The 16,344-nt window shown below is 47.7% G+C and overlaps 1 non-coding gene and 1 pseudogene across 1 annotated transcript; both read right to left on the minus strand.

Annotated features, from left to right (window-relative positions):
• Window positions 1-4,354: 4,354 nt before the first annotated feature.
• On the minus strand, window positions 4,355-7,210 carry LOC137752510 (leukocyte immunoglobulin-like receptor subfamily A member 1; annotated as a pseudogene).
• Window positions 7,211-9,276: 2,066 nt separating this feature from the next.
• Window positions 9,277-9,383, minus strand: LOC137753996 (U6 spliceosomal RNA). The gene has a single exon (XR_011071676.1). It is a non-coding gene; the product is annotated as a U6 spliceosomal RNA (small nuclear RNA).
• Between the last annotated feature and the right edge of the window lie 6,961 nt (window positions 9,384-16,344).

Genomic DNA, 16,344 nt, shown 5'->3' on the forward strand with positions numbered 1-16,344 from the left:
GTGCCCACCCAAGAGCCCTCCTCTGCTCCTAACACTGAGAAATGCTATTTTGAACATTTCTGAAACACGTACCCACAGACACATGCAGAAAAAGAGAAAGAAAGTTTCCCAAATGGAGAGGGAGCCAGAGCAAAGACGAGGGAACTAGGCTGAGTGGCCCCCGCTGGCCGGGATCACCAGGGGGTCATAGGGAGGAGGTTCCCACCTGTGTGGACAGAGAGAGGGACCCAGGGCCTCACAGGCGGGGAGGGGTCAGGGCTCCAGGTGAAGGCTGAAGCTGCGGACCCCCTTCCCCGCGTTTCTGGACGGGCACTGGGTTGGCTCTGCTCACTGCCCCAGACCCGTGGTCAGCATTGAGCCACCTCCCCTGTGTGGCATGAAACAGACTCAGTCCAGGATTGTCAGCCATGGGCGTCCACCCTCGTGGGAGTGTGAGGGTCCCATTGGATCATCCCCGAGGGCACAGCCGTGAGCAGGTGCTAAGTCTGAGACGGTGGAGAGCCCGGGGCAGGAGCGGCTGCAGCGGTCTCCCCTGGTCGCCTGACGCCCAGCACAGCCCTGGGAGAAGCCTTCTAGGAAAGATCGGGGGTGTGAGGGGAGCGCCTTTAACAGGAATGGACATCACAGTGACCCAGTAATGATGACAGTGCTACGACAGCCGTCTGCTGATGCATGGGGGTGTCCTAGGCAAGGAAATAGAGTCAGTAGGAAACCAATAAAGAGGTGAAAAAAATATATAGAACATACTTGATGTGAATATCTTGATTGTATAACAACACAATGAGTGACTTTGCTGAAATAAAAATACGAAAAAAAAAGAATCAGTAGGAAAATACGACAGTCGATTTAAATTAAGCGTGTTTACATATCTGAAAAAGAAAGGGAGGCAGCCATATGGATTATTTTATAGAAGAACTGGCAGTTATTGAAAAGAGTTAGAAAAGGTAGAGGTGAAAAATCCAGTAGAATCAACACATTAAAAAATGTCATCCCATCAAGGACAAGACAGCTGAGGGACCCATTATGAAACTGAATACAGTATTGAGGAAATGTTCCAGAATGAAGGTTAGAGAGACCAGAAATGGAAATTCAAGATACTTGGGGAATAGAATGAGGAGGGCCAACGAACGTCATATCTGTTGTAAGTGTCAGAAGGAAAGGTCATGACATACAACAACAGCCAAAGAAATAAAGAACTGAACCTTTTTCAGAGATGAGGACAGGCCAGCTAAGTGCTAGGATGCATGTATTTAAAGTGACATCTGTATCTTGACCCTTCATGGTCAATTAAGAAAATGAAGGTTAAATTAAAAAAAAAAGTATCTCAGACTGAATTGTACACTTCGAAATGGTTAATTCTATTTTGTGTAAATTTCAACTGAAAAAAATCAAGGACGACTGTCCTGGGGCCCTACAAATGTCCTGAAACTACTTCCTGTAGAAAATGCAAATTACCATTAAGAGAATGACAAGCTCATTGGGACCAGACTACCCCCTACCAAAAGGCGATGCCAGAAGATATTGGAGAAATCCCTTCAGGGAATTCACTGGGAAGAATTTTACACTGAGCCAAATTATTTTTTATTTTATTTAAAAAAAAATTTATTTATTTATTTATGGCTGTGTTGGGTCTTCCTTTCTGTGCGAGGGCTTTCTCTAGTTGCGGCAAGTGGGGGCCACTCTTCATCGCGGTGCGCGGGCCTCTCACTATCGCGGCCTCTCTTGTTGCGGAGCACAGGCTCCAGATGCGCAGGCTCAGTAATTGTGGCTCACGGGCCTAGTTGCTCTGTGGCATGTGGGATCTTCCCAGACCAGGGCTCGAACCCGTGTCCCCTGCATTGGCAGGCAGACTCCCAACCACTGCGCCACCAGGGAAGGCCCAAATTATTTTTAAGGGACAAAAGTGAAAGGCTCATCAGAGGGTAAATCCCTAAATACGAGGAGATTCCAGGCACCACGTCTGACCTGTGGGAGCTGTGTCCATTCCGCTAAGCCCACCACGTCAGGCTGCGTCTTCCTGAGAGATAAGGAGGGTTCTGCGGGGAATGGATCCCTTACCCATCACATGTATGTTCCTCTCCTCGTAGCTGAATCACACACTTAGTTTGAAATAAGAAATGTTTTCAAGTAACTTGATAAAGAGAGAATGAGAGTGAAAGAAGGCATTTCCAGAGACGCAAGTTCTTAGATATTTTACTATTTTCGCACTCAGTGAAAGAAATACTAAGAGATGTAATGGAGAAAGTGAGATGTAACATGAGAAAAAAAGCACCGAAAAATTAACAAACACAACTTGTACACACACGCACAGATGCACCCACACGTGTGCACACAGACATACAGATGTGCACATGCACATACACTCATATTTCAGGTAAAGTACAATGAGAACATTGTCTTCTCTAATGGAGGAGGAGAATGCATAGTTGTTTAGAAATAAAAATGTAAATACATATGTTAACATGGGAGTAACTGCCTAAAATTAGAAATGGAATAACTACCAATGTGCTTGGTGTAATTAAATGAAAGAAAAAATTTTCGGCTTTATTGAGATATAAGTAACAAAAATTGTATATATTTAAGATGTACAACTTAATGTTTTTATTTTTTTTAAAAACATTTATTCATTTATTCATTCATTCATTCATTTATTTATTTGGCTGCGTTGGGTCTTAGTTGTGGCACGCAGGATCTTTGCTGTGGCAGGCGGGATCTTTCATTGCGTGTGCAGGCTCCAGAGTGCACGGGCTCAGTAGTTGCAGCTCGTGGGCTTAGTTGCCCCGTGGCATGTGGGATCTTAGTTCCCTGACCAGGGATCCAACCTGCGTCCCAAGCATTGGAAGGTGGATTCTTAACCACCGGACCACCAGAGAAGTCCCACTTGATGTTTTTATATACACTTACCTTGTGAAATAATCACCACAATTAAGCTAATTAACATATCCATGACCTCACATACTGAACATTTGTGTGTGAGTGTGTGTGTGGTGAGAACACTTAAGGTCTATCCTGTAAGCAAATTTCAAGTCTACAATGGAATATTGTGAACTCTAGTCGCATCACTGTACATCACATCTCCAGACGTTACTCGACTGCGTAACTGAAACGTTGTTCCCCGTGACCAGCATCTCCCCACTGACCCCTTTCCCAGCCTCTGGCAACTACCATTCTCCTGTGTTTCTTTGAGTCTGACTATTTTAGATCCCCCAGGGAAGTGCGCTCGGGCTGTATTTGTCTTTCTGTGTCTGGCTTATTTTACTTCACATAATGTCCTCCAGCTTCATCCACGTTTCCCAAACGGAAGGATTCCCTTCTTTTTAAAGGCTGAATAATATTCCAGTGTGTGTGTGTGCGTGCATGCGCGTATCTCACGTTTTCTTTATCTCTTCATCTTTCGACAGGCATTGAGGTTGTATCCATATCCTGGCTAATGTGAATAATGCTGCAGTGAACATAGGAGTGCAGATATCTCTCTGAGGTCCCGGTTTCATCTGCTTTGGATATATACCCGGAAGTGGAATTGCTGGATGTTATGGTAGGTAGTTCTATTTTTAATTTTTTGAGGAAACTGCATACTCTTTTCCACAGTGGCTGCAGCGATTTGCGTTCCCACCAACAATGCATAGGGTTCTCTTTTCTCCACAGTTTTGCCAACACCTGTTATCTTTTTTTTAAATTAACTTATTTAATTTATTTATTTTTGGCTATGCTGGGTCTTCATTGCTGTGCGCGGGCTTTCTCTAGTTGCGGTGAGCAGGGGCTACTCTTCATTGCGGTGCGCGGGCTTCTCATTGCAGTGGCTTCTCTTGTTGTGGAGCACAGGCTCTAGGTGCGTGGGCTTAAGTAGTTGTGGCTCGTGAGCTCAGTAGTTGTGGCTTGCGGGCTCTAGAGCACGGGCTCAGTAGTTGTGGTGAACGGGCTTAGTTGCTCCACGGCATGTGGGATCTTCCCAGACCAGGGCTCGAACCCGTGTCCCCTGCGTTGGCAGGCAGATTCTTAACCACTGCACCACCAGGGAAGCCCTATAGTGTCATGTCTTACATTTAGGTCTTTAAACCATTTTGAGTCTTTTTTGTATATGGTGTGAGAGAGTGTTCTAATTTGATGACTTACATGTAGCTGTCCAGTGAATCCCACCACCTCCTTGACGTGAAAATGAGAGGCCACCTTCACTCTGCCCTTCATATCGTGGGGCTGATTCCATAGGTGCCGTGGTGACTCTAAGGGCTCCTAGAAATCAGCACCCAGACAGAGGCGAGGAGGGCACCTGCTTTTTCCTCCTCTCTCAGCTGGGCATCTTCCCTTCATGCATTTCTCCTCACTATGACCACCCAATAGGCACCAGTGACCTCAGTTATACCTGAGACATGAAGCCCCCTTCCTTCATCTCCACTCCCACCCCCAGGTCCGGTGGGAAGCGACCCTTCTGTAAAGGTTTAGTGGGGAAGGGCTAACAGAAGCTCAGCCCAGGACTGGGGAGACGGTGTCTCCTCTAGGCTAAGAGGACGCTGTTACCCAGCAGACGTGGCGCTTGTGCCTGTGGGTGAGAGTCTGCAGCCCCAGTGCTGCCTGGAACAAGGACAGAGGGAGGGTGTGGCGTGTCTGCATCTCCATGTTGTTCTCAGCTCCGTGTCTTCCCTCAAAGTTCCGCCCTTCCGCCTCCCTTCTGCACACACCTAGCACGGCCTGGACCCTGCGGTGGGGTGAGTGGAGTAGAGGGACAGGGGCTCCCCCTGTACTGTCCGTCCCTCCGTGGGGTGGGGCCACCTGTGGCTGGCGTCCCTGTGTCTCTCTTCTCCTCCTCCAGCTCAGAGCTCTCCTGGGACAGGGCTGTGAGCCGAGGGTCTGGCTCCTCAATGGATATGGGGAGGGGGCTCCTTACCTGAGAGCAGGAGCTCCAGGGGTCGCTGGGCTGTGACATCAGGGAGGGGGAGGTGCTGAGTGAGCTGTAGCACGTGTAGGTCCCACTGTGGGCTGAGGTCACAGCACTCAAGGTGAAGCTGGCCTGAAAGGGTGGAGCCGTGTCCTGCAGACGAAGGTTCTGGGGAGGAGTGAGTGACCCCTCCTTGGACAGATGGAGGGGATCGGACCAGATCTCAGAGCCACGCTGCAGGGTCGTGTTCTCTCCCCAGGGCACTGAAGGTCCCGGCTGGGCTGAGAGGGAGGGCTCCCTGTACACGCCTGCAGAGAGGGGCAGTGGCACCGAGGGGGACGCTCACCCCACACTGCTCACTGGGGCTGCAGTGAGAGCTCTCCCTGGCCCTCCCAAGCCTCTCGCTAGTGGTTCTGCCCCAGGAGGGCAGTATCACTGACCCCCATCACCCCAGGGCTCACTGGGCACAGGGCTCAGGTCAGGGGTCCAGGAAACGATGGGGCTGGGGGCCCTCACCTGTGACCTGGCGATGCAGAGGGTCACTGGGGTGTGACCACACATGCGGAGGGAGCTGGGAGAATCATAGCATCCGCAGGTCCCCCCACGGGAGGAGTTCACGGGGCCCACAGGGCACACGGCCTGTCCCCTCCCATGGGTCCTCGATGTCCTGTGTCGGGCGGGTCAGCACCTCCCTCCGTCAGCAGGTGCAAAGTGCCCGCTGCAGACTGTGAGCTGCGTGCCAGGGACACGCTCCCTCCTGAGGCCACCACAGGGCGTGGCTGGGCTGAGAGGGGGGGCTCTGTGCACCCCTGAGGGAGGGGGAGGGGCTGGGTTAAAGGGGGAGCGTCACCCCGCTCACCGCAGGTGTGGGCTGCGAGGGGAGACGTCCGTCCCCCGGCGCCCACACTCTGCTCCCTCTGCCTGTGAGGACGCCGCCGCAGTGGGAGGGGACCCGGGTCCTCCCTCCCGCCTGTCTCCACCAGGGGCAGGGGGTCACTCCGCTCTACCTGTCTTTCCTGCTGCGAGAGACACACTGATACCGCCCTGCAGGGCTTGAGCTCGAGGATTCAAAGGGGAAACTGGCCTTGTTACTGGAGTCCCGTGGGGCCTTAGCCTCCCAGAGTCCAGAGGGCCTCTCTCTATACAGACGGTAGACATCTGCCCTCAGAGACCCCGGACACCACATGGTCACAGGGCTTCCCTTGGTGACCATGGGGCCTAGGTCAGCCCAGATGGAGGGTTTCGGGTGGATTCCTGGAAAGGAATCAGACCCGAAGTGTCAGGGGTGCCTTTCTCCCCTCAGTTTCCCCAGCTGTCACCCCCAGACCCCTTCCAGACTGGTCACCATCATCCCAGACCTGCTGTGCTCCCCCCAGATGACCAGGGGCTTGTGGGATTGAAGCAGGTCTTGGGGGGGCTCACCTGCCGGGACCTGCTCCCATGGGTCCGGGCACAGCCCTGGGAGAGAGTTCCCTGTGAGCGCCCATCCTCCAGCACACACACATGCTCCAGGCCTGGTCTGGGCCCTGAGCGCTGGGGTCAGATCTGGGGCTGAGCACACCCTTCCTCCCCCACCAAGTTCTGCCCCCGCTGAGCCTTCTTAGACCTGGGGTCTCTCAGCTTCAGACCTGGGAGGAGAGGGGCCCCTTCCCCCTCCCTTCCCCAAAGCCCACCGAGGCAGAGAAGGGCAGTGAGGGTCAGGGTCGTGGCTGTGCCTCCCATGGTCCCCAGCCGTGCTGGTGGCTTACAGAGTCCACAGAGGCAGCAGGACAGACAGATGCACGGGGGGTGACGAGGGGCAGGATCTGTGTTGCACGTTACTGGTCCCTTCATAGCAGCCGCTCAGAAAGAGGAACAGCCCCCCAGGGCCTCACGCTGCTCTCCCTGCAGGATGGGGCCCAGGAGACAGCAGGCTCTGGGACCTTCCAGACCACATCTGGGTCTCAGCAGACCCCACGCACTCTGCCTCGCCTCGGGCCAAACCCAAGGACAGAGAGTGACACTCGTGCCAGGACAGAAAGTTGAGGCTGCAGGGTGGGGCCTAGGAACAGCCCAGTTTGGGCTCCGATTCTTTTTTTTTTTTTTTTTTGCTGCAGAAAGCTTTCCTGTTTCCCTTTGGCCCAAGGCTTGGAGAGGGCTCCAGGGTGGTTAACAAGCTGCCCAGTGGCTGCAGAGAGAGGCTTCAGGAAGGAGCCCTGACCCCAGAGGGGCTCCTCACAGGCCGCTGGGCTCCGGGGGCTCCTAGTGGTGCTTGAGGCTGAGCCTTTGGGAGAGACGCTCGCCCAGCGCAGCCTGGGGGCCGGGCAGCCTGCGGAGGTTGGTCAGGTGGTCGCCCATCTCCTGGATGAGTTTCACCTGCTCATCCAGGAAGTGGCTCCAGGAAGTCCAGAGGTGGGGTCTGCGCGGGGAGAACCCCGGGCCTGCGGAGCCACAGGGCCTGGTGCGGGTTCTTCTCCGTCAGCCGGGCGGCTTCCGTGGCGGCCTGGGCTTCACCCACTGCTCCTGGGACGGCTTGGGCACGTCTTGGAAGCGGGCGCGGCCACAGCGCTGCTTCTGCCTTCTCCGGTGAGCTCGGGCCCTCCGGCTTCTCCTCGGCCAGTTCGCCAAAAGATGTCTCACGCCCTCGCGAGCCGCTGCGTCGGGTGGAAAGAGAAGCGCAGAGACGGGTAGGTGTGGGAGAGCGGCAGATGCGCGTTACCAGGCGGGTGACGGCGGCCTGCACCCGGCGGAGTAACGGTGACGAATCTGGGAGCTCATGGTTGGTCGGCAGTACGGAGCTAAACTCAGAAAATGGTGTGGGCTGGTCCCGGAGGCCGAGGAGAGCTGAGTGGGTGGTTCAAGGTTGTGACTGGAGAAGAGCTTGGAGGGTGGTCAGAGTCTGGAGGAAGGGGCGCCCCTGGGTCTGTTCTGTCCAAGCGCCGTGGAAGCGAGAGACACATGCGTGGCCAGCGCACTGCCGGTTATCTATTTTATCTATAGTACTGTGCATCTGCTGACCCCATACTCCCAAGTTATCCCTCCTCCCTTTCCCCTATGGTAACCAGAAGTTTGTTTTCTATGTCTGTGAGTCTGTTCCTCTTTTGTAAATAAGTTCATTTGTACTATTTTTAAGATTCCTCACGTAAGTGATACTGTATAATGTTTGTGTTTCTCTGACTTACTTCACTTAATATGATCATCTCTAGGTCCATCCATGTTGCTGCAAATGGCCTTATTTCATTCTTTTTTATGGCTGAACAGTATTGCATCATAGATATATGATGGAATATATGATGGATATATGATGGATATATATGTGATGGAATACTACTCAGCCATAAAAAAGAATGAAATATATATATATATCACAACTTTTTTTTTTAAAGTTTTCTTTTTTTAAAAATATTTATTTATTTATTTATTTTTGGCTGTGTTGGGTCTTCGTTTCTGTGCGAGGGCTTTCTCTAGTTGTGGCAAGCGGGGGCCACTCTTCATCGCGGTGCGCGGGCCTCTCACTATCGCGGCCTCTCTTGTTGCGGAGCACAGGCTCCAGACGCGCAGGCTCAGTAGTTGTGGCTCACGGGCCTAGTTGCTCTGTGGCATGTGGGATCTTCCCAGACTAGGGCTCGAACCCGTGTCCCCTGCATTAGCAGGCCGATCCTCAACCACTGTGCCACCAGGAAAGCCCTCTCACAACTTCTTAATCCCATCATCTGTCGATGGACGTTTAGGTTGCTTCCATGTCTTGACTATTGTAAATAGTGCTGCTATGAACATAGGGGTGCATACATCTTTTCGAATTTGAGTTTTCTCTGGATATATGCCCAGGAGTGGGATTGCTGGATCATATGGTAATTCTATTTTTAGTGTTTTGAGGAACCTCCATACTGTTCTCCATAGTGGCTGCATTAACTTACATTCCCACCAACAGTGCAAGAGGGTTCCCTTTTCTCCACACCCTCTCCAGCATTTATTGTTTGTAGATTTTTTTGATGATGGCCATTTTGACTGGTGTGAGATGATATCTCATTGTAGTTTTGATTTGCATTTCTCTAATGATTAATGATGTTGAGCATTCTTTCATGTGTTTGTTGGCAATCCGTATATCTTCTTTGGAGAAATGTCTATTTAGGTCTTCTGCCCATTTTTGGATTGGGTTGTTTGTTTTTTTGGTATTGAGTTGCATGAGCTGCTTGTAAATTTTGGAGATTAATCCTTTGTCAGTTGCTTCATTTGCAAATATTTTCTCCCATTCTGAGGGTTGTCTTTTTGTCTTGTTTATGGTTTCCTTTGCTGTGCAAAAGCTTTGAAGTTTCATTAGGTCCCATTTGTTTATTTTTGTTTTTATTTCCATTTCTCTAGGAGGTGGGTCAAAAAGGATCTTGCTGTGATTTATGTCATAGAGTGTTCTGCCCATGTTTTCCAAAAGTATGGAACGCTTCACGAATTTGCGTGTCATCCTTGCGCAGGGGCCATGCTAATCTTCTCTGTATCATTCCAATTTTAGTATATGTGCTGCCGAAGCGAGCACCGCGTTGGGTCTTTGTTGCTGCGCACGGGCTTTCCCTAGTTGCATCGAGTGGGGGCTACTGTTCGTTGCGATGCGCAGGCTTCTCATTGCAGTGGCTTCTCTTGTTGCGGAGCACGGGCTCTAGGCGTGCAGGCTTCAGTAGTTGTGGCACATGGGCTCAGTAGTTGTGGCTCTTGGATTCTAGAGCATAAGGTCAGTAGTTGTGGCGCACAGGCTTAGTTGCTCCGCAGCATGTGGGATCTTCCCGGACCAGGGATCAAACCCCTGTCCCCTGTGTTGGCAGGCGGATTCTTAACCACTGTGCCACCAGGGAAGTCCCTCTTGGGTAAGTTCTTTAACCACTCACGGTCTCCAGTGCTTTCCTGGGCCCTGGCATTTGTGCCTTTGTGGGCTCCATCATTCCAAAAAGTATATTTAAACTTGTATGTTATATCTGTGTTGGTATAAAGACAAACATAAGCTAGGCTGGATTATATTCTTTTTTCTTCTGATTTCAAAATTAAAATGTTTTTCCTGGGCTCCTAAGAATGTACTGGGCCTTAGGCATTGTATGTACCTGCTGTGTCTAATAGAAAGTCAGCCTTCTCCTTTGCCTCATCTGCAGAACAAAAATTATAATAGTATTTACTCAACACACTTAAGTGTTAGGTGCTATGAGGATGAAATGAGTCATTACACGTGAAGTGTTTTATGGCACAAAGTTGGCACCATGTTTTAGCTACAATTGTTACCAATTTACACATCCACCACCAATGAATGGGCAATCCCCTTACTTGACATCTTTAACAATACTTGTCAAACTTAAATTTTTGCCAGTCTGACTTGTGTGAAATGGTATTCCACTGAGATTCTCTTTATTAAATGAGATCATTCACGGCACAGGGTTTAGCGCATGAAACTCATCCTCTGTTCTCCCTTCTTTGGGGGCAGAGTCAGTTTCATCTCTGCATCCGCAGAGAGGAGGCATATAAATACCTCAGTGAATGTTTGGTGAATGAATGAACAGATGAGTGAATGAATAACTGAATTAATGGATATAGGACATTGAGATATTGGGAATATTAATACTGAGAATATGAAATATTTGAAGAGGAGGGCATAGTTCAGTGGAATGACCATAAGCTTTGAAGTCAGATGCACCTGGATCCAGATCCGTCTATCCACTTGCTATACAATTTTGGGCAAGTGATGTCCTTTCTCACTTTGAGAGTGCTACAGTCTAGCGTAATTCTGGGAACCAGATGGTGCTCAGTAAATGTGGATTCCTTGCCTTTTCCCCTCTTGTCTGTTACCCTCAGGGGCTGGCACTACACTAACAGTCTGTTGCATGACCTGAGGCTACAAGTCTGGCTACATGGAACCACTAAAAAAATGGCAGTAAGGGTCTTGAACTTGGAATCAGAAGATGGGGGATGGGGTGGGTGTTAGCCTTACTTCTTTCTGTCCCTGCCTTGAGCACGTCATCTCTCCTCTCTGGACTTGGATCTCCTGTCTTTTAAATGAATTGACTGATAGAGTTACCATATGACCTAGCAATTCCACTCATAGGTGTGTACCCAAGAGACATGAAAATATATGTCCACACAAAACCTTGTAAACAAATGCTTATAGCAGCATTGTTTATACCAACCCAAATGTCATCGACTGAGGAATGGATAAACAAAATGTGGTATATATCCATAAAATGAAATATTATTTGGCCACAAAAAGGAATGAAGTACTGATACATGCTACAACATGGATGAACCTTGAAAGTATTATGATCAGAGAAGAAGCCCCTCCCCCCTTCCCTTTCCCCACTGGTAACCACTAGCTTGTTTTCTATATCTCTGAGTCTGTTTGTATTTTGCTATATACATTCATTTGTTTTATTTTTTATATTCCACATATAAGTGATATCATACAGCATTTGTCTTTCTCTGACTTATTTCACTAAGCATAATATTCTCTAGGTCCAGCCATGTTTCTGCAAATGACAGAATTTCATTTTTTTATGGCTGAGTAGTATTCCATTGTGTATATATACCGCATCTTCTTTATCCTTTTGTCTGTTGATGGACGCTTAGGTTGCTTCCATGTCTTGGCTATTGTAAATAGTGTTGCTATGAACATTAGGGTGCATGTATCTTTTAGAATTAGTGCTTTTGTTTATTTTCTGGATATATATCCAATAGTGGAATTGCTGGATCATATGGTAGTTCTATTTTTAGTTTTATGAAGAACCTTGGTACTGTTTTCCATAGTGACTGCACCAGTTTACATTCCCACCAACAATGTAGAAGGTTTCCTTTTTCTCCACCATTATTACCATACTCATCATTTGTTATTTGTAAATTTTTTTGGTGATAGCCATTCTGACAGGTGGGAGATGATATCTCATCACTTTGACTTGCATTTCTCTAATAATTAGCCATGTTGAACATCTTTTCATGTGCCTGTTATCCATCTGTACGTCTTCTTTGGAAAAATGTCTATTCAGGTCTTCTGCCCATTTTCTGATCGGGTTGTTTAGTTTTTTGATATTGAGTTGTATAAGCTGTTTATATATTTTGGATATTAATGCCTGTTGGCCAAATCATTTGCAAATATTTTCTCCCATTCTATAGGTTGTCTTTTTGTTTTGTTGATGGTTTTCCTTTGCTGTGTAAAAGCTTTTAAGTTTATTAAGAGAGGGGCAAGATAAGGGTGTGGGATTAAGAGATACAAACTATTTATAAAATAGATAAGCAACAAGGATATATTGTACAGCACAGGAAAATATAGCCATTATTGTGTAATAACTTAATGGAGTATAATCTGTAAAAATCCTGAATCACCATGCTATACACCTGAAACTGGCATAACATTGTAAATCAACTGTGCTTCAATTTTTTTAAATAGTGAGTGAAGCTGACACAAAAGATCACAGTTTATTATCCCATTCATATGAGGTGTCCAGAACAGGGAAATCTATAGAGACAGAAAGTAGATAAGCGGCTCCTTAGATAAGCGGTGGGAGCCGGAGTGGAATTGAGGGAGTAAGAAAGTGACAGCTGAAGGGCACAGGGTTTCCTTCCGAGGGGACGCAACGTTCTAAGGTTGACTGTGGGGACCCTGCACATACCTGCGACGAATTGTACACTTTAAATGGGTGAATTATATGGCATGTGAGTTAGATCTCAGTAAAGCTGTACTGAAAAAAAGAATCAGCTGAGGGGCTTCGCTGGTGGCACAGTGGATAAGAATCCGCCTGCCAATGCAGGGGACGTGGGTTTGAGCCCTGGTCCGGGAAGATTCCACATGCCGCGGAGCAACTAAGCCCGTGCACCACAACTACTGAGCCTGTGCTCTAGAGCCCGCGCGCCACAACTACTGAGCCCACGCGCCACAACTACTGAGCCCACATGCCACAACTACTGAGCCTGTGCGCCACAGCTACTGAGCCCATGTGCCACAACTACTGAGCCCATGTGCCACAACTACTGAGCCCATGTGCCACAACTACTGAGCCTGTGAGCCACAACTACTGAGCCCGTGCACCACAACTACTGAGCCTGTGCTCTAGAGCCTGTGAGCCACAACTACTGAGCCTGCGCACCACAACTACTGAAGCCTGCGCGCCTAGAGCCTGTGCTCCACAACAAGAGAAGCCCCCGCTCGCCGCAACTAGAGAAAAGCCTATGCACAGCAATGAAGACCTAGTGCAGCCAAAAAATAAATAAAATTAAATCTTAAAAAAAAAAAAAAGAATCAGCTGAACATGATGATCTTTTAGGATCAACCTCTAAGTGATATTTAAAAGTTATAAGCCTATATAATAGGTGTATGCATGTTCACTATGCGATTCTTTCAACTTTTCTCTGTGGTTGAAAATTTCTGAGACTTCCCTGGTGGTCCAGCAGTTAAGACTCTGCACTGCCAATGCAGGGGGCCCGGGGTTCAATTCCCTGGTCAGGGAACTAAGATCCCACATGCTGTGCAGTGTGGCCAAAAGATTAAGAAAGAAAAAGAAAATTTTCATAATAAAATGTGGGGTGGAGAGAGCTTATAGACGATTTTTTAAATCTGATTTTTGAAAACGTCAAATCAATCCCATGGACAATTCTTATCAGACTGTAAGCTCCCCGAAGGCAGAGACCACGTCTGTATAATTTCCTGTTGCGTCTCCAGCACCCACACTCGTGTCTGGGCATTCAGTACTGAATACAGGTATTCAGTAGCCATGTACTGAATTAATGAATCAATACATAAGTGTGTGGATGAATAAGAATATGGTGACTATGGCTGTCTGAAGTCCTAAGCCAACAGTCATCCTTAAATTGTTATCATCCTCAAGCCTTCCTATTGGGTCTGCAGATTACAATAATACTGACAATAATAACTAGTGTGTGTTTATTTATTTATTTTAAAATGGTATATGTGTTCACTCATTCAACAAACATTTCTTTTTAAAAAAAATTAATTAATTAATTGATTTTTATTTTTGTCTGTGTTGAGTCTCTGTTGCTGCGCACGATCTTTGTTGTGGCCAGCGGGGGCTACTCTTTGTTGTGGTGCGCGGGCTTCTCATTGCGGTGGCTTCTCTTGTTGCGGAGCACGGGCTCTAGGCGTGCGGGCTTCAGTAGTTGTGGCTCGCGGGCTCTAGAGCGCAGGCTCAGTAGTTGTGGTGCAGAGGCTTAGTTGCTCCACGGCATGTGGGATCTTACCGGACCAGGGCTCAAACCCATTTCCCCTCCATTGGCAGGCGGATTCTTAACCGCTGTGCCACCAGGGAAGTCCCACTAGTGTTTACTGAGAACACAGTGAGTGTCAGAGCAGAGTCAGATCCAGGTTTTGTAGGGTGTGAAGCTTGTACAGCTTAGAAATACAAAAATTAAAATACAAAAAAAAGGTATACAAGACAACATTTATTTAGCATGAGAAAATAAGTTGCAGCCAATTACAAAATTCAAAAGGTGACAATTACCATGCACAACCCCCAAAATTGAAAAGCACATATCGTATAGATAGCATTTTAATTAGTTTACTACCTGACTTAGCTCTATAATGCTTTCCCTCTATTTTCTTTGATTGGCTTTTTATATTACAACAATATTATAATACTTTCTGTAGAGAGAATAGTAAGATTATCTGATCTATAATGTGATTGATCAAAACATTTCTTTACTATTAACTTAAGAGACTTTAATTTCAGATTCACAGTTATTTTAGTATTGTTGTCAAGTTTGGGAAAATTCTAAGCAAGTTTCCTTCACCTGTGAATTTAAGGTTGCAGAGTGTTGCAAGTTTTTTTTAAAATATGTTATTTATCCTTTAAAAAACTGTTTAAGTTGAAGCATAATTGATTTACAGTGTTGTGTTAGTTTCAGTTGTACAGCACAGTGATTTGGAGATATAGATATAGATATATATATATATTCTTTTTCAGATTCTTTTCCCTTATAGGTTATTACACAATAATGAGTAGAGTTCCCTGTGCTATACAGTAGGTCCTTGTTGGTTATCTATTTTATATATAGTAGTGTGTATATGTTGATCCCAAGCTCCTAATTTATCCCTCCCCACCACACCTTTCCCCTTTGGTAACCATAAGCTTGTTTTCTATGTCTGTGGGGTCTTTTTCTGTTTTGTATATAAGTTCATATGTATCATATTTTAGATTCCACATATAAGTGATATCATATGATATTTGTCTTTCTCTGTCTAACTTACTTCATTTAATATGATAATCTCTAGGTCCATCTATGTTGCTGCAAATGGCATTATTTCATTCTTTTTTATGGCTGAGTAATATTCCGTTGTATATACATGGCCCATCTTCTTTAGCCATTCATCTGTCGCTGGACATTCAGGTGCAAGTTTTTTGTGTTTTTTTTAAGCAGTGACTAATCTTAAGTACTCTTTGAATTGTCAACACTCACTACCCAGGGAAAGCCTTGTGCAAGTGAGAAGCCTTGGAAGCTTAAGGTTCATTAGCTTCATGGTGAATCCACCTCTGCAGTTATGCTTAATTACTTTTGAAGGAAAGAATTACATCTGCTTTGCTATGTGTTAAGGAGAATCCTTGTAGATCGGGTTGGGAATCAGACTGAAACCTGGATGTGATGGTCCTGCATGCCTCTTTCAGGAGCCTTGCTGTTACTATCTACTTCACCTATTTTAAAACAGAAAAACCACTGAGGTTCTGGGAACTGGGAACCAGGAGACCCTGGCTTGATTCCCATTTGGTTCCTGGTTGACTAGTTTTGAGCCAGTTCCTTCCCCATTCTTGGACTCATTTTCCGCAGTCTGTGTAAGGAGGTGGGCATTTCCCGATTTCCTTGTCTGTCTCTGACACTGTCGGAACAAAAATTAAAGGAGAGACAGGAAACTCCTATAGAGAGTGATCCTTTTGGGATCCCACTTATTAGAGGTGGGCCCAAGCGCATATTGGATCCTTCCTCTCTGGGCCTCGTGTTTCCAGCCAGAGCATTTTCGCAGAGGGCCTGAAATGGGCCGCTTTAGCGCAGGGTCACCCCTTAGAAGTGCGGGGTCCCTCCTTTGCAGGGCCTTCCCTAAAAGCACTTCCCCATTGACAGCCGTTTCCAGAGAGGCAGCTCAGAGGACGGATCTGATGGGCGCGGGGTGGGGGGATGGGGGGGTGGGGGCGCTGATGGCCGATATTGTGGAGTTTAGAGGAGGAGCACGTTAAGTAGAGAACTAGGGAGAAGGGGGACCATGGAGAAGTTGGCGGTGGATAGAGGGGCCAGGGTGGGAGGCAAACGAGAGGCAGCGTGTGGGTAGAGGGGTGGGTGGGGGGAACCATAGAGAGGCTGGCCGGGGCTAGAAGGGCCACGGTGGGCGGGGCCCGGGGGGGGGGAACGGAGGGAGGTGTGTGGAGGGGAATTGGCCTCCGAAGGTGGGAACTAAAGATGCAAAAGGGAAGATCCTCTGGTCGAGGGTTGGGGGTTTTGGCGCGTGGTGTGGGGTGTCGGGCCTCCGC

This window comes from Eschrichtius robustus, chromosome 19 (assembly GCF_028021215.1).
Source record: "Eschrichtius robustus isolate mEscRob2 chromosome 19, mEscRob2.pri, whole genome shotgun sequence".
Taxonomy (NCBI): domain Eukaryota; kingdom Metazoa; phylum Chordata; class Mammalia; order Artiodactyla; family Eschrichtiidae; genus Eschrichtius; species Eschrichtius robustus.